The sequence below is a fragment of the Cynocephalus volans genome, chromosome 11 (assembly GCF_027409185.1).
Source record: "Cynocephalus volans isolate mCynVol1 chromosome 11, mCynVol1.pri, whole genome shotgun sequence".
NCBI classification, from domain to species: Eukaryota; Metazoa; Chordata; class Mammalia; order Dermoptera; family Cynocephalidae; genus Cynocephalus; species Cynocephalus volans.
This window is the reverse complement of record NC_084470.1, coordinates 17627535-17654490: the sequence shown is the minus strand read 5'-3', so window position 1 is coordinate 17654490 and position 26956 is coordinate 17627535. Positions and strand designations below refer to the sequence as shown.

The window sequence follows — 26956 nt, the reverse complement described above, 5'->3', positions numbered from 1 at the left end:
TCCACATTAAAAATTATAAGATTATCCATTTAAAGATTTTTGCAAACTTTTATAAATAAGTTCCACTGTGTCTACCTGGCAGAGAGTAAGTGCTCAGTTAATGGTCTCCATTCTTTTGGCAGAGAAATTGCCAAGAGAGTCGCCAAATTTTCACCACAAGTTAGCCAAGTGCCAAAAAAAATTCCCGCTGATGATCTCCAGCATAATTAGAGTTACCACCTAAAAATTCATTTGAGAACTGGCTGCTTGAAACTTGGTAGAAAGAAACAATGTTATTACATAATAGGTTACTGGACCCATTCACAAAACATAGTTAACTCATTAATAGAGCAAAGCACAAAACTAATATTGTTTCACCTAATCCAAAACAACAATGTAAAAGGTTTTCATTTCAGAAAAATAAATGCATCAGGCAAATCTTCCCTCTTACCCCAGCCCCAGAGATAAGAAAATTCTAGGCAGCCATTAAATTTCTTTCTTCTTCTTCTTCTTCTTTTTTTTTTGGGGGGGGGGGGGGGCAGCTGGCTGGTACAAGGATTAAATCCTGGACCTTGGTGTTATCAGCACCATGCCTTAATCAACTGAGCTATCTGGCTGGCCAGCCCTGTTTCTAATTGCACACATATATGTAAAGCAGAGAGAACATCTAAATTAGTTTCTCTCTAGGTATTCTGATTTGAAGAGCAATGAATAGGTAAGGTTTGGATTCCCCTAAGATCACAGTTTTGTGCTTAAAGACTTCATATATAAGGCAAGAACCACAGATACCTCATTCCTGAAGTCTTCTCTCAGTGTATATTTTAAATAGTGAAGTCAATTGTGGATGAAAGTGTTTATTAGAAATTAAGGATAATTAAAGAATTACCTCTAGATGGCGGCTAAATAAGAAAAGTTATTTTTCTTCAAACACTGCCAACCAATTTCTAGGTAACAAACTCAAATTGGCTTGGTTTCTCAAATATAGAGTATAAATCTACAGAATAATAGAAACAGTTTATCATATAGAGTATATATCTACATTATAGTAAAAACTAATATTCTTTTCTCTACCATAATTTGAATACACTCAATGATTCCATGATAATTTGCTTCTACATAGACAGTGGGAATTCATCTTAAAATAATTCAACTGGACAGGCTGGTTAGCTCAGTTGGTTAGAGTGTGCTATTATAACACCAAGGTCAAGGGTTCAGATCCTAATACAGGGCAGCAACCAAAAAAATAAACGAGTAATAATAATACAACTGATTTGCTCTTAATTTCTTAATTTAATAATTTCTTAATCTGAAGGTACTATTACTGTATTGCTGTTTTCTTTGTTAAGTAACTTGCTATGTCTACATTTATAATTTTAAGTAACACATATGTGATAAGTAAAATCTATGATGCCATCATAGTTCTACAAAACATTTTTTTAAGGCTGTCTATTCCATGAAAATTTATATTCTTTGGTCAAAATTGTGAACATTCTTACTTTAGGCAGCAAATCTATAGTTTATAAATCCATTTTAAACTTCATATAAGTCATTTTACTTATCTTAGAAACTGAGGAAAAAACTCAACTGCTAGATGTTACTACTCCTCAAAAAAGCAAAATGTACGTAGATCAATTTTAGAATCTTAGCTTAATTTTAATTAAAACAATGCTCTAATAAACTTCAAAATCTCTAAATTCTGCCATCATTATTAGAATGAAAGAAAATCTTCAGGGAAGTCGCAGATCCTACCTAGGAGCAAGAGAAATTTTTAATAATCTTCTTGAAGGCTGATATCTCTTTCAGTCTTCTCCTTAGACCAATTAAATATTTAGAAACTGTATAATATTTGATCCATAAACAAAATTTAAACTACAGCCAAAATAATTTTTTGGCTATTATAAATGACGACTAATTTTACAGTGCAGGGTGTAACAAATATTTAGTAAGTGCCTAATATGTGAAAGAGCTAGTTCTCAGCACTGGTTTTTCAAGAGCTAACTTTAAGAAATGCATAAAGTTGTAATGTGTATAAATGCACATTATACTCAAGCACAGAACTTCTCTTTGTGCTACTTATAAAAGGAAATGTTTTTACTTATTATGAATTCCACAAATTCAAAAACTATTTTTTTTATTTTGACTGCTTTCATTACATGCATATTTTGCTTGCAAGCTTTTCCTTCCTACTCTTTCCAGTAGATAAGCACTCTCCTCTTTCCATTAGCAACCAATCTAAGCTTATTCTTTCTTTTTAGAAGCAAACTGTAACACATCATTTCAATTAAACCCAAAATACTTCTCCCACATTTCTTATTCAAAGGTCTTTGGAATAGTCTCATGCTTCTCACAGAAGATGAAATGATCTACCGACATATGCCACTGATGTCTCATATCTGAATTTTACTTTGAGCCTTTGTACCTATTGTGCAATTGCAAATTTTTGCAACCTAAGTACTTCCTATATATTTTCTATAGCTTAGGTTTTTAAAAAATCTATATATTTAATGATCTATTTTTTCATAACTTAAATGCACTAAAATTAACTTTCTCACATTTTCATTAATTATACACAATTTTTGAAGTTTTTTTAAAAAGCCTCTTTAAAAAGTATGTTACTCATTTTGTTACTCTATATTGATTCTCCAATCTTGAATATAAAAGAATAAATTTTAAATGAGTCATTTATTCACTGATTAAGTCAGATTTATGACCTCCTCTCCCCACTCCAGCTACTGTGAGTTTTAAATGAAACAACCTCAATTGCAACAGAAGAAACATCTGTTGCTTTTTTTTTTTTTCTTCACCAGGGCTTTCCTAACTGAAAGGCTCTCTGCCTGACCTCCTCTCCCCCTTACCCTCCCCCCACACTAAGTTCCTTAAAACTTTGTATTAAGTAAATTAATTATTTAAAATGTTATTCTATTAAAAATGTCAGTTTAACTAGAAACATTCACTTCCTTATTAGGGTTCAAAGAATGACTAAATGCTATATATATCAAAAAACAAGACATATGCCTGATAGAATATAAATTGTATACTTGAAATGATCAACTCAATTAAGTTGTCACACATTCCAGGATAAGAACTGTTTAGGGCTAAGACTTTCTTTACAGTATCCAGATTCATATAGCATCTTCTCTGCCAATCCAAGGCTAACATAATGGCAGTCGCTACCCCAAGAGGCAGACACCAAATGGTGCCACCCACACTCTCACACTGAGCCTCATAATAAACTATAAAGCAGTGGAATGCACCGGCCCCTTTAGCAGCAAACAATGCCTGAGCTTCATTAGAATACAGCTGACATTTTCAAAGCACAAACACTTTTAAGAAAAATGTACAAGGGCAAAAAAAAAAAAAAAAAAAAAAAAGAATGAAACAGCGATAAAAGCTGAAACATTTTTCAAGCCTCAGGTTGCTTTCCAAAGATCTTGAGGAAGCATATCTTACTGTTGACAATTTAAAAGTTTTCATAAATGCGAAAATGTTTAGTTACGGGCAAAGCTTATTTTATTAACTACTAGGAAAAAAATGAAAGTAAAAACTATAATTTGAATTGCTTTCACAAGTAATAACCATCAAGTACCTCTAAAATTGTTAATTTCCTCAACTGCTTCTTTAGTTCTTGAATGAAGAAAAATGAGCTCCAGAATTATTTTCACAATTTAACTAATTTATATAAGTAACTGAGTGATAAACCAAGCTAACCCTACCCCTCCCCCCCCACCCCAACCCCCATACCCTGTAGTTTTTCTGTCTGCTACAAGCAAGGACGTCTTGAAATGAGCGTGCTTCTGGCTATTTATCAATTTAACATTGCTGCCGTTTAAAGAACATAAAGTAAACACTATAAAAACTCACCCACCAGCAAGAAACAACCTGACCTCTCTTACCTGGTTTAAGGAAGCATGCCTCTCACTGCAGCACCAACAACACTCTCCAGTCTTTGTTACCATTCAGTGGTAACTTGAGACTGTGTCAGACGTAAGCAATCGAGCTCAGAAAAGCTCAATTTAAAACACTTCTCAGTAAAACTAAAAAGATGCTCAAGAAAACTGTTTAGTTAACTGGCTTTCAAAAGACATGAATACTGTCTAATGTAACAGACACTTCAAAAGAAACTGAAAGTGCAGGTCTAAAGAGACGAAGGGGCTTTTTCACATAGATCCTTGCTTTCTTAGTAATTAAAAAGGGTTTTTTTGTTTTTTAAAAAACCGCTTAAAGTAAAATGGTGAAATGATAAAATGTCTAACTCGAGGCTAACATTTTTCTAAATATCACTTGAATTTTAACTAGCTAAAAAATAAGAAACTTACTCATGAAACCTGCACAATTCAAATTATACATGTCAGGGTATTTGCTGGTTCCAAAGCAGTCACAAAGCAGGAGACCTTAATGCATCTTGAAAGGAGAGCAAAAAGCACCATGAGTTTCAGCAGAAAAAGGAGGAGAAACTCTTGAAAAACTGGTTGGGGCTTTCTGAACGTGTAATAACTGTCCAGCTCTTGTGGGAGGAAAAAAAAGTCCTGGTCCTGCCCCCTGAGATAGGAGGCTATGCTTCAATGCCAAAATGAATGACAGGCTCATTTTTTGATATCAACAAAGAGCAGCTTAGTTGTGCTCTATTTTTTTTTTTTTTTCACTTTCCCACACAGAAATTTTAAATTTTTCAGGTTAGTCCCTTTATGTCTAGGGTTAAGTAACTTTCTCCATTTTATTGAGAGAATGCAATTATGTTGTCCTAGTTTTTTAAATGATTAACAAACATACATACCTAATCATCTTACTCAGTTTTCCTAGGCAGGAAGCTGAACAAAAGACGACCTCCTAAGTTCCTTTCTAAACCTATTCTTTGCAATATCAGATAACTACATGACTATTTATCAATATTAATAAACTTTTTCTGAATCCCAATATGTGGCACAAGTAGAAACAAAAAATAGGTAACATTAAAAATAAGGCAACTGAGATCATAAAATTTTCAACTAATTAGATGTAAAAATAATTTACCAAAGTACATGTCTATGATTGTACAAATTCAAAACAATAAACACTTCAATCAACAACTTATATTTACTGAAAACTTATGAGCCAAACACTATTTTGGGCCCTGGGGATGTAGCAGTGAACACAACAGACAAAAGCCAAACAAAAATCCCTGTCTGCAGTGAGTTTATTATTTTATATCTCAGTTCCCTGTGAGTACAATTCTAGATGACTAAGGTACCTTTCCTCTTTGAATAGTTACCACCCAATCTGAAATATTTCCTTTTGAAAATATATCTGACAGCAGTCCCAGGAGGGTAAGTATGCTGGGTTTTGTTTAGTGTTGTAACCCATGTGTAAACCAGTGCCTGTGAGACACTCAAATATACATGAATGAAATGCACACACACGAATGAAATAGATCAAAGAGCTGTTTCTTATTCAAACTTCTCCTTTGTTAACACATATTACAGATACATGCACACAGAGATATGCCAACAATGATACAGTATAGGGTGAAAAATAAATTGAGCTGTAAACACCTGTTAGTTTAAACAAAATTGAAAATACAACCTCTGTGTCTTTTCAGATTCTAAGGTCTGTTTTCACTGTCACATGTGAGCTCACTATAATACGAGGGATTCTCAAAAGTTCATGGAAAGCTTCACATTACCTTTTAATTCCATTTTTCCTTGATATTTTCAAGTGCCCTAATATTTGAGTAAAGAAATCAGTTAAAATTCTATAAACTAAGTTTTTATTGATAGACTTCAGAAGAGTTTTGAACGAAAAAAGAAAAAAACTTAGAAATTACACAGAATCTGATCAGTTTTATATATCAAAATCTTATATGTTTATATTCATTTACACTCCGATATTTGGAAATAATTTTAAACTTCTATCTTGCTTCATACCATTCATTCTTTATCATCTTACAGAGGATCTTCCTTCCAGAGAAAATAAGCACACACCTCTAATTTGTCAGATCAGCCAGAAGTGCTCACCCATGTCACCCAAAGCCAGGATATGCAGGGACTAGATATGGTCACATCTACTTTGTTACAGTCTTAAAACAAAATGAAATAAAACTTCCATGTATTCAAGTCTATTCACTATACCTCTAAATAGCAGAGCACCCCCTTTCCCTCCTGCACCCAGAGCTAGACAATGAATACAAATTCAAATATAAGCTACTTATATATTTTTTTAACAATAAACCTAACAGCAACCCAAGGTCAGGAAGACGTGATGACTGAGGTCAAGCAATGAATAAAATCAAGCGGGGCCACAGTAGGGTTCCACTGTCCTTTCAGAAGCGAGTTTCCTTCTCCTTAACCATCATTCGCTCCTTCCTTCCACAAATACTTATCGAGCACCTATTATGTATCAGACACTGAGCCAGGCAGCAAACAGATCTGCTACCTACTGTCTGCTCCACAGATCTGACCTTCAACCTGTGTTCCTCTACGTTTCCATCTCCCTGCTGGCCTTCCTTCCCAGTGCCCCATCTCTAGTCCTAAATTCTTCACTCACACTGTCCTTCAATCTACTCCCATGCCTTTCTCGGCAGGCAGCATAATCACCACCTTCTACGTTCCTTTACAAATGTGTGACACAGTGTGGGGAAATTCACAGGACTTCCCACTGGCGTAATAAAATGGGTCCTCTCGAACAATTTCTTCTTAATCTTATATAGAAAATCGATTTAAGCAACATATTAATTACAACTATTAATTATCCAGAAAACACCAAAGGGGCTGGGCATTCTAGTTTATAAGCTGATTTATTTGGGCTAGAGTTTGTCATGTTTATTGGCAACCTGATCTAATATTAAACACATTGAACAGACACATTTATGATTCTATAGGCAGAAATGACACTATGATAGCACAATAATAGTTTTTATTTGGCCAAATGCCTGCTAGATATAACTATCTATCAGAGCTATGAAATGAAGGAGTGGAAATAAGCTATGCTGTGTCTATATACTTACTCATATTTTCAAGTAAAGTGTCTAATCTTCCTGACAAGTACCACACCTAAAGCAAAGGGTTCCTGCTACCAATTGCATGGGTAAATACTGGTTTCTTAAAAACATCACATGGTAAGTAACTTCACCTTTGCTTGCTCTTCTGCCTCTACCTTTTAAATATAGACATTTTTCAATGTCTTTATTGTCCTTGACGCTCTTTTCTTCAAGCTCTACACTCCCTCTTTGGAGGACATTACCCCATTAATGTAGCTTTATCACCTCCGTGCAGATAACTACAAAAATGTATACTTCTAGCCCTCGCATTTCCTGTTCTACCCTGCTCCAAACTCGTTTACAATGGCCTGCTGGACATCTCTGTCTATATACCTCACAATCTCAACTCAACTTCCGCAGTACTGAAGTTCTTGTCTGCGCTCCTAAACTAGCTCGTACTCTAATGTTCTCTGTCATTTTAAAGGCATTAGCGTCTAGAATAGAAAGCGATTTCTTCTTGCCTCATCCTTCCCAGCCAAATGTCCATGTTTCCAGTTTTTTCTAACTTGTATCATTCTCCGAGTTTAAAAACAAAAGAAGGGCCGGCCCGTGGCTCACTCGGGAGAGTGCGGTGTTCAGAACACCAAGGCCTCGGGTTCGGATCCCATATGCGGATGGCCGGTTCGCTCACTGGCTGAGCGTGGTGCTGACAACACCAAGTCAAGGGTTAAGATCCCCTTACCGGTCATCTTTTAAAAAAAAAAACAAAAAAACAAAAGAAGTGAGAAATACAAGTTCTAATGACTTCCCAATGTCTAGAGATACATACACACTACCCAAAATGGAAGCCTTAGCCACATGTGACTATTTAAATTTAAATTGATTAAAATTAAATAAAATTTAAAATTCAATTTTCCAGTCCCAATAGCCACCTGTCAAGTGTTCTATGGAGCCACATGTGGCTAATAGCTACTGTAGTATACAGTGCAGATATAGAACATTTCCATCACTGCAGAAAATTCTAGTAAACATCTCTGGTCACAGCAAAGTACTTAGTTAGTAGTCCAAATTTTCCCTAATCTGGTCCCATTCTAGCTTTTCTAATCTTATCTTCTACAAAATCCCTATGCATGCTTATGTCACAACTGAGTTAGTGGGGCCCACAAAATCAAGTTGAAGGCTTCACAGGATGAGGGGGCCTATACAAGTAACATGGAGAGGGGTCTATGGGAGAGAAAGAAACCAAAGATGCTCGAAAAGACAATGCACAGTTCACTTAAGACCTCACAAGTTAGGAAATTTTGGGATTTTTAGCCTTGGAGAAGGAATATGGTAGAGTGGAGAAAGCATGAGCACTAGAGTCAGAACGGTTCACGCAAATTCAAGTACTAGTTCAGTTATAAGGGACAGAAATCAAACCCAAACTATTTTGACTTAAAAGGAATTAGTTGGCGTAGATGGCTTTCAGAATCCAAACAAGGGTAAGATAACCAAAGTAGAAGGGTCAAGAATGCAGCTGGGCCTCAGGAACTGTACAGTTGCCACGACTGACTGTCTATTGCCATTTGTCTTTTTTTTTTTGATAGCTGGCCGGTATACAGATCAAACCTTGGACCTTGGTGTTATCAGCACCACACTCTAACCAACTGAGCTAACTGGCCAGCCTCCATCTGTTTTTTTTTTTGCCTCTGATTTTCTCTCACGTCAGCATCTTTCTCTCTCACTATAGATCAGCATTTTCCACATGGTAGGAAACATGGCCATTGATGTGTCACCAGTTTAATATCCTATAGATTCCATTAACCCTCTCTACCCTCTCTCTCATCCTGGGCCTTAAAATACCATTAAGACATGAATTAGCTGAGCTCGGATCAGGTGCTCATCCCTCATTGATGAAGTGCTGTCAAAGTTATGAGGTGGTGGGCCAATCTACTGTGACCAGAAGGACATAATCACGTAAAATGTAGTAGACAGGTAGATGAGGAAGAGGTTGGTAGAGAAGCTTCTAGGTATCCCACAAACGGCCACTAGAATCACTAGCTCAGCTATTCTGAACGAGTCATTTAAATATAAGAGATTAAGTGATTTGCCACTAATCTAGTAAAAGGCAAGGTTAAGATTTAGCTCTAGGTTTTCTGACTCTAACAGCTATACTCTTGTCATTAGAGTATTCATTAATCATCAAGGGATGGGGTTGGGATAAGTGTTACCTATTCACCTCTTTAAGGCCACACTGTTCACTTTGCAATACACTCTTCAGTAAGCTTTGAAACTTACTTTGAAAGGGGCACACTATTAATAATTATGCTGGGACACAAATGTAGCTATTTGGGAAAACAGGAACATATGGATTTTTGCTTAAACTCCCCTTCAAGAGTTCCCTTCTCCTAATCTTTAAGCATGGCATACAAAAACCTGTTTAGAACTAATTGTCTTCTGGCCGGCCCCGTGGCGCACTCAGGAGAGTGCAGCGCTTGGGAGCACAGCGGCGCTCCCGCCGCGGGTTCAGATCCTATATAGGAATGGCTGGTGCGCTCACTAGCTGAGCGCAGTGCGGGCGAAACCACGCCAAGGGTTGCGATCCCCTTACCGGTCACAAAAAGACAAAAAAAAAAAAAAACTAATTGTCTCCTATGGATTAAACTTCTACCACCCTTCTATGACTGACTCGGATCTATCTTCACCCAATACTCAGCGTACACTCAGACTATATCCTGTCTAATGGAGAGTCTGATTTGACTGTCTTCTCCACCCAATAGCAACCCCATTACTTCCCGCTGGTCAATGGTGCCCAGAAACCACTCATAAGCCTCATTATTCAAATGAGAAAATAGAAGCTTATTAATATCAAATAACTTGCATAAATGCTAGCAAGTGGCAGAATTGAGATTCTAATCCAGTTCTTAACTTCTCAAAGTCCACACACTTAATGAATATAGATATTAACTATAAATATGAATTCAATGAATAAATTTTATCACAAGGCTTACCAAAACCTAATATTGTTTTCCATATCATATATTCAGTCCATTCGTGCCAAATAAACCATTCTGGATGGGAAGAAATAAAGATTAGTTCAGTCCCCTATCTAAAAACCTTTGATTGTTCCCTCATTAAATACATTATACAAGGCCTTTGATGATCCTAAACTGCATGTTTCTAGGATCAACTCCTACAACTCCAGCTGAATGAATTATTTACCATTTCCTGAACAGTCCAAGACTTTACTGTTTCTTTGCTTTTTTGGGGGGCAGCTGGCCTGTGGGTGTATCTGAATCATTGACCTTAGTTTTATAATGCTGTGCTCCAACCAACTGAGCTAACTGGCCAACCCCTGACTTTACTGTCAAGGTCTCAGTCTTCTTCACTTGGTAAACTAGTTACTCATCCTCCAAAACCAATGTAAAATGTCATCTCCTCAGTTAAGATATGCCCAATTTCCCAAAGTAAATCTGGTCCTATTTTGAGCTCCCACAGCACTGAGGATGTACATTTATCATTTGTCCTTTGTAATTTACGTCTGTCACTTCCAGCAGTCTTTGAGTTCCGCCACAGCAGGTTTTTGGCTCTCCAAGACCTCCTATTCCATCTCTGTACCCTTCTTTTTAGAAGACCATGTAGTATATACAGTATGTTCTCAGTTAATATTTATTAATGACAAGGGCCCTTCACTTGATGCCATCTGTTAAGAGAACTCCACTATCTACAGAAGATATTCCACTACCTTGGCCTTCTTTCCAGGCTCTTAATTGTAGAACCAGATGAAATTTTATAACTAGTAACTTTCAGTTAATAATTACCAGCAACTAACTGCCTTCTTCATTAGTAACCTACAAGTCTCTGTAATGTTTTTTCTCCAAACATGCCAAAGATATTCCTGTTGTCTTGTCTTTAAAATTCATGCAGCCCAGAGTTGGAAAGGGGGGAGGGGGAGGAGAGTTAGGGAGAAACTGGTAAGGGCCGCAGAAAATGTTTACTTTGTGTAATAATAAAATAAAAAATAAATGAATAAATAAATAAAAATACAATAAAAAAATAGAATCCATGCAGCATTTTTGCCCAAAAAGTCTTTCTCCCTCTTTACACCTCTTCAAATTCTACCTACTCCTCCGCATCCAGTGGGAGTTCTCACTCCAAGAGTTTCTATGATCTTTTGAGTCTCACCTAACTTTCTTCCTCCAACTTCCTACATAAAATACATTAAATATTAAAACCAATATAGCTAAAAAAAATTAAATATGTGCAATAAGAATAACTTTGTTATTACCTAAGTTATATACCTTTTAATTAAGTTACATGATAAATTCTTAATGAGCTGTTGTCACAACTGCAAAATGTAGTTTGTTTATTCATTCTACACGTATTTACTGACTGTTTACAACATGCCCAGTCATGAGAGGAGGACCTTAAAATACACTGGTGAAGATATAATTCCTAGCTTTGGGAAGTCACAGTCTAATGGAGGAAACATTACAAACAAGCAAACAGATACAAAAACATCAATTGTGTTAACTAGCATGAAAGAAACTAGTGGGCATTACAGAGCTGGTAAAGGATATTACATGGTATTTTCCTTAAATAAGGTGGTCCAGGAAGACTTCTGTGAGGGGAATGATACTTTTCTACAACTTGGAAGGTGAAGAGGTCTCAGCCACAGTAAAAGCAGGGAGAATAGCATTTCAGGCAGAAAAACAGAATTATGCAAAGGTTCACATAACACCCATAACTAAAAGTAAAGCAAATAAATTCAAACTGAAGAAGATAAATAAAATACACATAAGGAAAAAGTTTTGGGGAAAAAAGTAATTTGCTAATTTTGGTTATTTATACAAAACAGTAGAAGAAACCTACTTCTGACTTTCTTATCTGGGGCTACAGCAAAGAACATGGGGACATATCAGAATCATGGAGGTCATTCTGCCCAGAAGATAAGAAGGAACAAGAGGATTATTGGACGTCAATAATACTCCTTAAAAACAATCATGAATGCATAATATTCCACTGTACAGTTGTGTCACATTTTATTTCCCTGTAAATAAGATGTTTACACAGTCTCCATATTTTGCAATTATAAGTAATTATGTAATAAATACTTCTACACTCAAATCTCTGATTCTTTTTTAATGACAAACTCTCAAAAGGGCTTCTACTGGGTGAAAGAATATAAACCATTTTAAGGGATTTGATATATATTACCAATTTGCTTTCCAGAGTGCTTGTGCTGATTTACAACCCCAACAGAAGTAGATATGAAGAATAAACAGAAGTAGATAAGAAGATAATAAATAGAAGTAGAGTAAGAAGAAGTGGATATGAAATGAAGGTACCAATCTCTAACACCTTTCCCAACAAACATTATAATTTTTAAACAAACTTTACTAATTTGATAGAGGAAATAGATTTTGTTTTTAAATAGCTTCTAACATGATGTCCAAAACACTACACATGCTCATTGCAGAAAAACTGCAAAATATATAAAAGTGTACGGGGCAATAAAAAAAATCATCTAAAATTCAATCACCCATAAATAATTACAATTAAGATTTTGTGTACATATATGAAGCCTTTTTCTATGCTACGTATTTTCCCCAGAAAATGGGGGGCGGGGGGGATTACACCATATGGGCTGGTTTAACTTTTTGAACTCAATAAATTGTTCAGTTTTTAGTATACATAGAATACCACCGTATAAGAGTGTAACAATATACTCAGTTAATTATCATGCTGCTTCCAATTTTTCATTATTAGCAACAATGCTGTGGTAAACATCTTTTGCCAAAATCTTCCCACAGACCTTTCTTTACTTCATTACGACAAATCCGCAGAAGAGAAAATGCCAAGTCAAAGAGTTTGCATATTCTTAAGCTTTTTGATATGTAGTAAGCAAATTATCCTCCAGAGAGGTTATATCACTCTGAGTTCCCATATTCTGCTCAACCTCCCCAAAGTGAGTATTAACAAAAATATTTACAAAAAGTCCCTTTGCTAATGTAACTGGCAAAAGTTGGCCTTTGTCATGTAAATTTGCATTTTGATTACTGGTGAGGTTGGATATGTATTCATATTTTCATTAGCCATTTGCATTTCCTTTTTTGTGAATTACACATTCTGCTGCCCTATTTTTTCTTGTCAGGTCAATATTTAGCTTATTTATTTGTATTACATTTAGTCATATTTCCTTAGTCTCCTCTGGTCTGTGACAGTTTCTCATATCTGCCTTGTTTTAACGACCTTCACAGTTCTGAGGAGTGCTGGTTAAGTATTTTGTAGAATGCCACTCAATGTGGATTTGTCTAGTTATTTTTATCATGGTTAGACTAAGGTTAGAGGTTATTGGGAGAGATATCTCATCACATCCTATCAAGTGAACATGCTATTAACACGACTTATGACTGATAAAGTTAACCTCCAGGATCATCTAGCCATGGTGGTGTTTTCTAGGTTTCTCCATTATAAAATTACTCCCCCACACCCACTGCACGTTTCTATACACTACTCTCTGGAAGCACCACACTAAGTGCAGCCCATACATACTAAAGGAGGGAGGAAGGTTTAAGCTTCGCCTCCCTGTGGGTCTACTACCTAGGTAAATTATTTGGAATTCCCTATGGAGATGAGCCAGTTAGCTCAGTTGGTTAGAGCATGGTGTTATAATACCAAGGTCAAGGGTTTGAATCCCCGTACTGGCCAGCTGCAAAACAAACAAACAAACAAGCTATGGAATTCTCTATGGGAGATTTATCTCTTCTCCCTTATTTATTTATTCAATCACTTATTTAGATTTTATTTTATACTTCAGGTTAAAATCCAACATTACATTATTTATTCTGTTGCTTCAGCTTTGGCCACTGGAAAACTTTTTCAGGTTAGCTTGTGCTGCATTGGCATGCCCATCATTTTGTTTTCTAAAATATTTTTTTAATTTCTGGCACTACAAGATATCCAGGTTCATCTTATATACTCCCTACCCCAACTTTAGACGAGCTATTTTTCCAAGGAGTCCTCGATCCTTTTATTGGAGAATGGTATTAGAAACCAAGATCTGGGTGCTGGGGTGACACTACTGGTTTTCAAAAACTCCAATAAAACTTGATTAAAATGGTATTACGTAATTTTCATTTGCTCTGGAAGAACTGTCAACTTTAAAGTACTTATCTTTCCTTCTGGGAATATGAAATAACTTTCATTTATTGAGTCTTATGTTTCTTAGTACATAATAAAACAATTGATTTTTATGTATATTGCTGCAATGATGATAATTTAATGATACTTGATATTTCCTTGATCTGCTAATGCAAAACTTCCAAACCTCAGGAAGCCTCCCCAGGCCACAAGTATTTCTGTGAGCCTTTACAGCAATGATCCTCAGCTTTGGCTGCACATTAGAATCAAGTGGGAAACATAAAAATCTCATGCCCAAACCACATGTCAAATCAACTCCATCAGAATCTCTGAGGGTGGGACCAAAGCAAAGTAGTGTCCTAAAGGATCTCAGGTGATTCCAAAGTATATCTAAGCTACAGAAACCCTGCCTCGGTCTTGTACATGCCCTTATTAAAAGATCATTCCCACTAAGTATTGCTGAGTAAATGCTACATCCCCTAGGCACAGACCACTGCCCCCTTCCTCTACTGGACATCCATGAAATTGTCAAAGCTTCAAGCTTCTCATTTTCTGAAATAAGGAAGCATATTCTGTTCCCTTACCTATTACTGTATAAGAGATATGCATAAGCAGCTCTGCTTGTGACTTAACAAGACAATTCTCATTAAATTGTACTTTAAAAGATAATTCTTGTTTGTTTTTTTTTTAAAAAAAAACTTATGCCCATCCTATTCTTCCAGGACACATACATGACTTGAATAGTTATGGCCATAAGACAAATCTGAATGACTACCACCACCATGCAATACTCAGAATCATTTTCCCTTTCTAAACACCAAGATTCTCCTCTTTCCTCCTTCAAAACAGATTCTCTCTCAATTCCTCAACCAAATAGTACTCTAGTGGACTGCTCTACTAGTTCAATAGACATGCCCAGATATAACTAAATCCTAGCATAGGTTTAAACTGGAACTTCGGCTGCAAATATTTATGTTGTAATCCAGCACCTTACTGAATTTTTTTTATTAGTACTAATGATTTTTAGTTAATTCTTTTAAATTTTCAAACCACACAATTACATTACATACAAATAATGATCATTTTGTCTCCTCCCTTCTGATCATTAAACCTCTTATTTTTATTTTATGTTGTATTATATTGGTTAGAATCAAAGAAGAATTAGTGCTTATCACAGAACTGAATTTGCAAGACAATCAAGTGAACAGAATTCCAAAGAGCGACAAACCCCATGAGGGAGATGCAGGACACATTTCTTTACCTTTGACAGACCATGGGAGATAAGAGTAGCCATCACACAAACAACTAAGAAGAAATCTGCTAAAATACTAACAAATTCTTATAAGTCCAGTTGGTTTAATGTGACAATGTGGAATAGCTGGAAGCCCCAGAAACAAAGGGAGTTTGCTGTAGCCTCTACCAAGTGCTCACAGATTGGAAAGATTTAGGGGCACAGCAGAAGATGAAAGAGAGGGCCCCACAGTGGTACACATGTGGGCAAGGTAATCGGCTTCTACTGGGGGATAGGCACAAAGCTTCCCCCACTCCTATGAATCCTTCTGTCCTATGAAATAAAAGTCATAAGCCACTGAGGGAGGTGCAGCAAATCTTCTCATCCCCAGGGCTCAGGCAAAAATCCACATCTTCTGGGAGAAGGTTTGAAGGAGGACCCTCTCATCTTTGGGAGAGTCTCCCATACTCGGGACACATATCCCACTGCTACTGGGGAGGGGTAGAAGTGAAAATCCTATCTCTGGGAGAGGGGTAGGAAATCCTCAGAGGCCCAGGATTCTACACTGATACCAAGCAGAGGTTTGCTACTGCTCAGGAAAGGGCAAAGTACCACCCCTAAGGTCCAAATGCACAAGGAATGCCTAAAACTGAGGCTGGACCAGGACAGTAGAGAACTACTTATGACACCACCATGACCCTGGCACCAAGTAACAAGTGGCATCAGTCAGCCACTAGTGCAGGGCAAGTATATGGAGAGAAATTCTTCCTCCACGATCGAGGCATGAAGGGACTCAGGAAAGCCACCAGTGGAGCAGGAACAATGAGAAAAATCATAAAGCACCCCAGACCCCAAACACAACGTAACAGCATCAGGAGGTACACTGAAAATAATCATAGCGACATCAAAATCCAAACCCACCTCAACTTCAGACTTAGTCTGAACAAATTCCAAAGACAAATGATTAGGTGTGCCCACTTCCAGGTATAAATACCGTCATGAATTGCTTAACGATGGAGATATGTTCTGAGAAATGTATCGGTAGGTGATTTCATCATTGTCTGAACAGCATAAAGTATACTTAACACAAACCTAGATGGGATAGCCTACTACACACCTAGGCCACATGGTATAGCCTATAGCTTCTAGGCTACAAATCTGTACAGTGTGTCACTGTACTGAATACCATAGGCAACTGTAACACAAGGGTAAGTATTTGTGTATCTAAACATATCTAAACATTGAGAAGGTACAGTAAAAGCATAGTATAAGAGATAAAAAGTAATACACCTGTCCAGGGCACTTACCACAAATGGAGTTTGCAGGACTGGAAGTTGCTGTGGGTGAGTCAGCGAGTGAGTGGTGAGTGAATGTGAAGGCCAGGGACATTACTGTACACTAGTGGAGACTTTATAAACACCGCACACATAGGCTACACTAAATTTATTTTTAAACTATTTTTCTTTAAATTAACCTTAGCTTACTATAACTTTTTTACTTTATAAACTTAATATTTTTTAACTTTCACTGTTTTGTAATAACATTTAGCTTAAAACACAAACATTGCACAACTGTAGAAAAATATTTTCTTTCCTTATATCCTTATTCTACAAGCTTTTTCTTTGTACATTTAAAACTTTTTTTTATTAAAAACTAAGACACAGGGGGCTGTCCAGTTAGCTCAGTTGGTTACAGCACTCTATGGCTGCCCAGCAAATGACTATGTAGGAAGTAACAGTACTCATGTTAAAATAAAGGTCAAAAGTTGTTAGGGTCTGGCTGCTTAGCTCAATTGGGTTAGAGTGTGGTGTTGATAACACCGAGGTCCAGGGTACAGATTCCTAGCCGTGGGACACAAACGTACAGGGTCAGAATCCTCAATATCAGTCTTCTTCCTCTACATCTTGTCCCACTAGATCGTCTTCAGGGGCAACAGCACACATGGAGCTGTCATTTTCTATGGTAACAATGCCTTCTTCTGGAGTGCCTCTTGAAGGACCTGCCTGAGGCTCTTCATGAGGAGGTGTCACTCTTTTCAGAAATATGTCCATGGTGGTTTGCTTGGTTTGTTTCTTTTTTTTTCATCAGAGATTTGCTTGTAAGCAGATAATGAACCATGAACATTCCTCTCTATTAATGAAAACCTTTTGATGTTGGGGTCCATGTTTTCGAACATTTTAAAGTTTGCTGAGGTCTGCAAAAGCTTCTACTAAACCTCTGACTGTGAATTTTCTTGGGTGTTCTTATTTTTTTTTCTTCAGTTTCCCCTTCTTCTGCCTCTTCTCAGCTAGCATTCCTGTTTCAGTTCCAACAACTCATTAGTTACTTCCTTACTAACTACCTCTAGAAGCTCCTCAATGTCATTCTCACCATCATCCACGTGCAAGTTGCTTGTTATCACAACCATAACCTTGTTGACTTTTTGCAACCTCCTCATCTTTGGCAAATCCTTTTAAGTCATGAGCGAATCTCGTGAGCGTTTTCTTCCAGATGTCATTCATACACTTTTGATGCTATCACTCAAGCAAGTCTCTTAATGCAGCCACAGATGCTGTATCCCTCCAGAATTGTCGATGTCTTCTCAATTGTAGCAATGGCCTAGGCAAAAGTCCTCCTTAGGTAGTAGGCCTCAAAAATTGCTCTACTTGATCTATTGGATGGATCAAAGATGTAATATTTGGAGAGAGAAACACCACTTTGACATTGGGATGAAGATCACCAATAAAAGTAGATGTGAGGTACCATTATCAACAAGAAGCAAAATCTTAAAAGGTATATTATTCTCCAAACAGTACTTCTCCATCTCGCTGGCACAGCAGTTCAGGACGGCATCTTAGAAGAGGAGGTGGGACATCCATGATTTCTTACTGCTCCTGTAGTTCCCTGGCAGTGGGTGCTTACCGATATGCTTGAAGCCCTGGGGGCTCTCACTGGGGCAGATCACAAAGGGTTTCAATTTGTAACCTGCCATATTGTCCCCAAGCAAGACTGCCATCCGGCCCTTAAAGCCTTACAACCTGACATTGACCTGGCCTCCTTATGAATGAAAGTCTTTTCAGGCATCCATTTCCAGAATAGGGAAGTTTCATCCATATTGAAGATTTGCTCTGGCAAGTAATTTTCTTCCACAATCAGTTTATCTTGAGTTTCCAACAATGTTCAGCTGCCTTCACATCAGCACTGCAGACTCACCACTCACTCTCACATTAGGTACTGAAAAATGATTCTTGAATTGTTTAAACCACCCAGAGCTAGCAGTAGATTCAACATCTTAGTTAGGTCCAGCCTTCTCTTTCAACATCTCAGACAAACTTTTTGCTTCTGCTGTGATCACCTTGACGCTGAAAGGAACACAGTTCTGTGAATACCGGTGACTGGAAGTTCCTCCAAGTATAATTACAGGCCCTTCTCAAATTTTTGTTAGACTCATTGCCTTCAATTAAGCAGATCCTTTAACAGCTTATGTCACTTTGTTCTTGTTCGTCAAGATCATATCTATCTATGGTGGAATGGGACATGCATGATTGGTGAGAAATAACCAACCCTGATTTTCCACCTTTGTAGTCCTTAATCATGTTTGTTTCCAGGTTAATCACTCAATGTGGCCTTTTACTGGCAACATCAGCAGTGGATTTTGTACATTAGAGGCCATGATGAACAAAACAACACAAGATTAAATCAAGCACAGGAGAAAATCATGCAATCAACAGATGCAGTAAACACAAGATGTCTGAGGCTGCTGCCGGCGTAACGCAGCAGAATGTTTCAGAGCAAACGTTTTTTGATAAGTGGAAGGAGTACACTCTAAAATAACCATAAAAAGTATAGTATATTAAGAACATAAGCCATAATATAGGCATTTAGCATCATTATTGAAGATTATGAACCGTATGTAACTAAATGTGTTACACTTTTACACAACCAGCAGCCCACCAGGTTTGTTTACACCAACATCATCACAAACACGTGATGCACTGTGCTACATTACAATGATCCTAGGGACAGGAATTTTTCAGCTGTATTATAATCTTATGAGACTACTATCATATATGCAATCTGTAATTGATCAAAACATAGTTGACCAAAGCATAGTTTTTACAAAATGAAGGTCTGTGGCAACACTGTGTCGAGCAAGTCTATTGGTGGCACTTTTCCAGCACCATGTGCCTCACTTCATGTCTCTGTGTCACGTTTTGGTAATTCTAGCAATATTTCAAACTTTTTCATTATTATATCTGTTATGGTGATCTGTGGTCAGAGATCTTTGATGTTACTACTGTAATTGTTTTGACGTGCCACAATTGCCATAAGAGACCGCTTAATCAATAAATGTGGTGTGTGTTCTGACTGCTCCACTGACCACACAGTCCCACCTCTTTCCCTCTCCCTCAGGCCACCCTATTCTGTGAGACACAATAATAGTGAAATTAGGCCTACTAATAACTCTACAATGGCCTCTAAGTGTTCAAGTAAAAGGAAGACTTGCATATCTCTCACTTTAAATCAAAAGGTAGAAACGAGCTTAGTGAGAAAAGCATGTCAAAAGCTGAGATAGGCCAAAAGCTAGGCGCCTCCTGTGCCAAACACTTAGCCAGGTTGTGAATGCAAAAGAAAAGTTCTTGAAGAAAATTAAAAGTGTTACTCTAGCGAGCACATGAATGATAAGAAACCAAAACAGCCTTATTGCTGATATGTAGAAAGTTTTATATGACATTCCCTTCAGCCAAAGCTTAATCCAGAGCAAGGACCTCACTCTCTTCAATTCTGTAAAGGCTGAGAGGTGAGGAAGCTGCAAAAGAAAAGTTGACAGCCAGGAGAAGTTGGTTCATGAGGTTTAAGGAAAGAAGCCGTCTCCATAACATGAGTGCAAGGTGAAGCAGCAGGTGCTGATGCAGAAGCCGCGGCAAGATCTAGCTAAGATACTTAAGGGAGGTGGCTACACTAAATAACAGACTTTCAGTGTAGATGAAATGGCCTTCTACTGGAAGAAGATGCCATCCAGGATTTTCATAGCTAGAGAGGAGAAGTCAGTGCCTGGCTTCAGGCTTCAAAGGACAGCCTGACTCTAGTTAGAGGCTAATGCAGCTGGTGGGTTTAAGTTGAAGCCAATGCTTATTCACCATTCTGAAAATCCTAGGGCCTTTAAGAATTATGATAAATCTACTCTGCTTGTGCTCTAGAAGTGGAAAAACAAAGCCTGGATGGACAGCACCTCTGTTTACAGCATGGTTTACTGAAAATTTTAAGCCCACTGTTGAGATCTACTGCTCAAAAAAAAAAAAGAGTCCTTTCAAAATATTACCACTTCTTGATAATACATCTCTAGTCACACAAGAAGTCTGATGGAGATGTACAAGGAGATTAATGTTGTGTTCATGCCTACTACAGAACATCCATTCTGCAGCCCACAGATCAAGAAATAATTTAGACTTTCAAGTCTTATTTAAGAAATACATTTTGTAAGGCTATAGCTCCCATAGACAGTGATTCCACTAATGAATCTGGGCAAAGTAAGTTGAAAATTTTCTGAAAAGGATTCACCATACTAGATGCCATTAAGAACATTTACGATTCATGGGAGGAGGTCAAAATACCAACATTAACACGAGTTTGGAAGAAGTTAATTCCATCCCTCACTGATAACTTTCAGGGGTTCAATACTTCAGTGGAGACATTGACTGTGGATGTGGAAGAAACAGAAGGAGAACCAAATTAGAAATGGAGCCTTCGGATGGAACTGAATTGCTGCAATCTCATGATAAAACTTTAACAGATGAAGAGTTCCTTCTTTTCGATGAGCAAAGAAAATGATTTCTCAAGATGGAATCGACTCCTGGTAAAGATGCAATGAACACTGTTGAAATGACAACAAAGAATTTAGAATATTAAATAAGCTTGAAATAATCTGCAGGCCTTTCTGTTAATAAATAGTTTCTATACCTAAATAAATAAATAAATAAACTCAGCTGATGAAGCAGCAGCAAGGTTTGAGAGGACTGATGCCATTTTTAAAAGAAGTACTACTGTGGATAAAATGCTATCAAACACCATCGCATGCTACAGGGAAATTTTCATGAAAGGAAGGGTCAATTGATGTGGTAAACTTCATTGTTGTTTTATTTTTAGAAATTGCCACAGCCACCTCAACCTTCAGTAGCCACCACCCTGATCAGCCAGCAGCCAACCACACTGAGGCAAGATCCTCCACCAGCAAAAATGTAATGACTTGCTATAGGCTCATATGATAGTTAGCACTTTTTAGCAACAAAGTATTTTTTAATTAAGGTACGTACATTGTTTTTTTATTTTTTTTGGTGGTCAGCCAGTACAGGGATCTGAACCCTTGACCTTGGTGTTATCAACACCACACTCTTACCAGATGAGCAACTGGCCACTCTCTACACTGTTTTTTTAGACATAAAGCTACTGTGCACTTAACAGACCATAGTATACTACTAACATAACTTTTATATGCATTGGGAAACCAAAAAATTGTGTATCACTTTATTGCGATATTCACTTTATTGTGGTGGTCTGGAAATGAACCTGCAAATATCTCTGAGGTATGCCTGTAGTATTATGGCTCTTGTCTATTTTGAGGATTAACGATCCCTTTGAAGAGAACTCTTTCCCGAGAACATAAGAGTTTTGCTCACCAATTCAGTCTGTCATGCCTTGAAGTCAATTCATGGATTCTAGGTTAAGGATGCCATTTTACTATGTCTCTGATAAACTAAGGAAGGCTCTACTGATCCTGTTGTCTTGTCATATGCATATGTGATTGGTAATTTAATCCTACTTTGAAACAGAATATAGTTCTTCCCTAGTCAAAAATACGGCCTACCCAAGAGTCATTTAAGCTGGTGATTGGTACAAAGGGGTTCATTAAACTGTACTCTTTACTCTTGTAAATATTTGATATTTTCCATAATAAAAAACTTCTTTTGTATGTTTGTCTGAAGTAGGACCTGAAAAAATGCACGTCACTCTCATGGATTTTCTTCTCTCTGCCCCTCCCTACTACTACTCCCTTCACATCTGAAAAGCCATCACAACCAATCCACTTCTGCCACTGCATTTACAGGGAAGAAGAGAGGCAATGATAAGAGATGCGAGGAAGAAAAAGAGCCCTGGAAGCTACAGATAGCAGTTGCTACACACGGGCAGCTGCCAAGTTTCTGGTTGGCAGAGACCATAAGTTTGTAGATACGAAGTAGAGATAGGTAGAAATCTACCTTCTTTTTTTTTTTTGAAATCTACCTTCTTCTGACTGTCCATGCTATTCTGTCACAGGGATCTATCTCTATCTTTAGTTTTACTCATGGAAATTCCTCCTAAGGCCTGGCATATTTTAATTTGCATTGCCAGTTTCTGATTTTATTTCTAACTTTTCTTCCCTGTGAATTTTCACAAATTTGACATGGGATAGTAGAGAAGATTAAATCAGGTCCCAATAGCTAGCTGACAGCTAAACTTAAGCTTCCCAGAGTTGAATTCTTAAGGTGAAAAAGTCCTACAATAATCTAGTACACATTCAACCTGGGAACAGCAGATAACTAGAAGAGATAGGTTCCCATCTACTTCTGCCTCTCCCCCTAACCTTCAGCCATACTACAATCTTCCATTAACAGAAATATGCTTACTGATACTGAGCATAGTAAAAAAGAAAGTGATATTTTTCTCTCAAGGAAGCTCTAATCCCAATTAACAATGTCAAAAGAGGGCCAGTAAACATAAAGTTTAATCTGAAGCATTGTAGCAACCATACTTAGAAACATTCAAGTTAATCCATAATAAAGCGAGTTCAATTAAACTTATAAATTAGTGAGCTAATATGCCAATTTTCAGAGACACTCTAAAAATAAACTGAAAAACAAGAAATAAGTTAGCACATAGGGAATATTAAAACCAGTTAACATAAAGACATAGTTTGAGATTAGTGGAGATATAGATCTTCAAATTTCTTCTGATTTTGTCATTAATGTCCAATGCTAATGAAAGATTTCTAGAGAAAGATATGAATGAAGAGCAGTAGGTTTAGATGATTGTTTTAGTCCATTTCTGTTGCTTATAACAAAATACACGGAACTGGGCAATTTATAAGAAAACAAAATTTACTGCTTACAGTTTCAGAGGCTAGGAAGTCCAAAGTTCAGGGAACACATCTGGTGAAAGTTTTCTTTGGTGGTGACTTCAGTGACAGCAGGGTATCACATTGCAAAAATGGCAGAGAGAGAAGAGAGAGACAAAGACAGACTCTTCTCTTCTTTTAAAGCCCTCAGAACCACACCCCTGACCACCATTTTTAATCCATTCACTACTGCATGGTCCTACAATCCAATCACCTCTTCAAGGCTCCACCTTTCAATTAACATAATAGGATTTCCCACCCTCTTAACAGTCATAGTAGGGGCTAAGTTTCTAATACATAAAACATGGGGGACACAATTCAATCCACTACAGTGACTGGCCTCTGAACTGAAAGTCTTGATTTGAATTCTCTCTACCACTTGGGAAAGTTAATTAACTGCTCTGAGCTTCAGTTTTCTCGTCTTTAAAATTAGCGTGATAATAGTACCTATTCTTGCAAGAAGGTTGTGAGGATGATATTAAATAATGGACAAAAGGAACTTAGTACAGTCCTTGATAAATAGCACTCAAAGCACTCAAAACACAACAGACATTATAAAAAGTGTTTATCCTCTAAAAATAATGAGATAAAGCAAGATGGCAACTAACGTCAAAAGATACTTCAGAAAAAGAATAAAAACAACCAAAACAACAAAACAAACAAAACCATTAAAGGTAAAGAAACTACAGACCAATATCCTCCATAAACAGTCACAAAAATTTTAAATAAAATTTTAGCAAATTGAATTCGAGAATATATAAAAAGGATAATATATATCATGCTTTAGTGGAGTTTATCCCAGAATGCAAGGTGAGTTAACATTACAAAAATCAATCAATGATATGATTTGCTGCAATAAAAAAAAAAAAAGAAAACCAATCATTGTAATTCATCATATCAACAGAATAAAAAGAAAAACATACTACCATCTTAATTGACGTACATTTGTCAAAATTCAATAACCACTCATGATAGTAACTCTCAAGAGATAAGAAATAGATGGGAACCTCCTCAATGTGCTAAAAGGCAACTACCAAAACTTACAGCTAAAGTCACACTTATGATAAAAAATTGTTCCTCAAGACAATGATGTCTATTTTCATTAATGTTATCAACACTGAACTAGAGGTCTTAGCCAGTGTAGTAAGTCAAGAAATAGAAATAAAGGTATGAAATAAAAAAGGAATAAAAAAACTGTCTTTGTATACAGATGAAATATTGTTCTATGCAGAAAATCCTATGGAATCTATAAAACTTTATTAGTAGTAAAGTTAAGCGAAGTCACAGACAACAAGGCAATATAGAAAAATCAACTGTATTTCTATATTCTAGCAACAAAAAATCAGAGACTGAAAATAATATATATCATTTACAAAAGCATCAAAAACATTAATTACTTAGGGGTATATTTAACAAAATTCATGCAAGACCTACACGATGGAAACTGCAACATACTGCTGAGAGAAACTACAGAAGACCTCAATTAATAGAGAAATAAACCATGCTCATAAATCAGAAGATTCAATATTGTTAAGATGTCAAGTCTTCCCAAACTTATCTAAAGATCACAAAATCCCAATCAAAATCTCAGCAGACATTTCTGTAGAAATTTACAGGCTGATTCTAAAATTTACATAAAAATAAAAAGGACCTAGTGTAGCCAAAACAACTTTGAAAAAGAACAAAATTGGAGAACAAACAGACCTGATTTCAAGACTTAATATGCAGCTACAGCAGTTTCTTAGCCTTGGCACAACTGACATTTTGGACTGGCTAATTCTTGGTCATGAGGTACTGTCCTGTGCATGTAGGATGTTTATCAGCATCCCTGGCCTCTACCCCTACAAGAAGCAACCTCCTCCCACCAGTTATGACAATGCAAAATGTCTCTAGACACTGCCAAATGTCCCCTGGGGGCAAAGGTGCCCTTCATTGAGAACCACTGAACTACATTAATCAAGACTGTGTTAATGGCATTAAGATAGACATAGATCAATGGAACAAAAAAAATTCTAGTAATAGACCCTCAATTATATAATCAATTGATATTTGACAAAGGTGCAAAGCAATTCTATGAGAAAGGATAGTCTTTTAAATAAATGATGCTGAAATAACTGGATACTTATACACAAGAAAAATAAACCTTATCCCTCAGTCTCACTTTGCGTACAAAAATTAACTCAAAATTTATCATAGACCTAAATTTAAGAGCTAAAACTATAAAATCAGAGGAAATTATAGGAGGAAATCTTAGTAATCTTGGCTTAGGCAAATACTTCTTAACTAGGATACAAAGAAGCACAAACTATCTTTTTAAATTGATAAAACTGCACATCAAAATATAAAACATGTCTGTTCTTCAGAGTTTATAGTTAAGAAAATAAAAAGACAAACTAGAGTCGGGAGAAAATATTAGCAAAATATACAGGTATATTTGATAAAGGACTTGTATACAGAATAAGACAAACAAACCAATTTTTAAAAGTGGACAAAAGATTTAAATAGTTACATAATCACAGAAGATCTGCTGATGTCAAATAAGCAGATGAAAAAATGCATAACATCATTAGTCATTAGGGAAAGGCAAATCAAAACCACAGTGAGATACCATACAAACTCACTTGAATAGCCAAAATGAAAAAAGACTGTCCATACAACTGCTGGTAAGCACACAGGGCAACTAGAACTCTTATACATTGCTGGTAGAAATACCACCTTTATAAACACTTTGGAAAACATGTTGGGTGATTTAATATACAATTAAACACTTACCATATGACCCAGCAATTCCACTTCTAGATATTTACCTCAGAGAAATGAAAACTTATATCAATGCATAAACTTGTTCACAGCAATGCATAAATGTTCACAGCAGCTTTATAATAGTCTGCAACTGGAAACAACACAAATGTTCATCAACTCATGAATGGATAAACTAATTGTGTTATATCAGACAATGGAATACTACTCAGTGATAAAAAAGAATTACTGATACACACAACATGAATAAGATATACAGGATTGCCAGACATATCAAATAAAAATACAGGACAATATTTGGGATATATTTTTACTAAAAAAGTATTCATTGTTTATCTGAAACTCAAATTTAACTGGATGTCCTATATTTTATCTGGTAGCCCTACCTCCATCCTCTGTGGGTTTAGTTTGTTTTTTCTGTGCTCCTACAGCACCTGTTCTATCCCATTTCTGCACTTATTACACTATATTTTAATTGTCTATTTAATTGTCAGTATCCTTCCACTAGGGTGAAACTTCTCTGGAATTAAACTGTCTTGGTTTGTTTTTGTTGTTGTTGTTATTTTTCATGCACTGTGCTTGACTTTTAGTAAGCACTCAATAAATACATGTGGGCTGTTCAAAGAATGAAAACACTTGATCTTACAACTGCATGCACTTTTTCTCCTCCAACTTCCCATTCTCTTCTTCATCATTATTATCACGATGAATCTCAGGGAAATGCTAATGCAGAGAAAGGGCTAGGAATTCCAGGATTTAGGAACCTGGTCTATCACCTTAT

General features: G+C 36.7%; 1 protein-coding gene across 8 annotated transcripts in view; it reads right to left on the bottom strand.

The window, feature by feature from the left end:
- TFDP2 (transcription factor Dp-2) overlaps nucleotides 1-26956 on the bottom strand; it is a 169190-nt gene that overhangs the window by 61354 nt on the left and 80880 nt on the right. The window contains exon 1 of one of the 8 annotated variants that reach the window (XM_063113520.1): nucleotides 26188-26246. The exons of 6 other annotated variants lie outside the window; for them this stretch is intronic. The gene's annotated coding sequence lies outside the window, so the exon portion shown is untranslated. Of the gene's footprint in view, nucleotides 1-3872; nucleotides 3929-26187; nucleotides 26247-26956 lie in introns of those variants that run through there. One more of the 8 variants, XM_063113519.1, reaches the window with a different exon arrangement.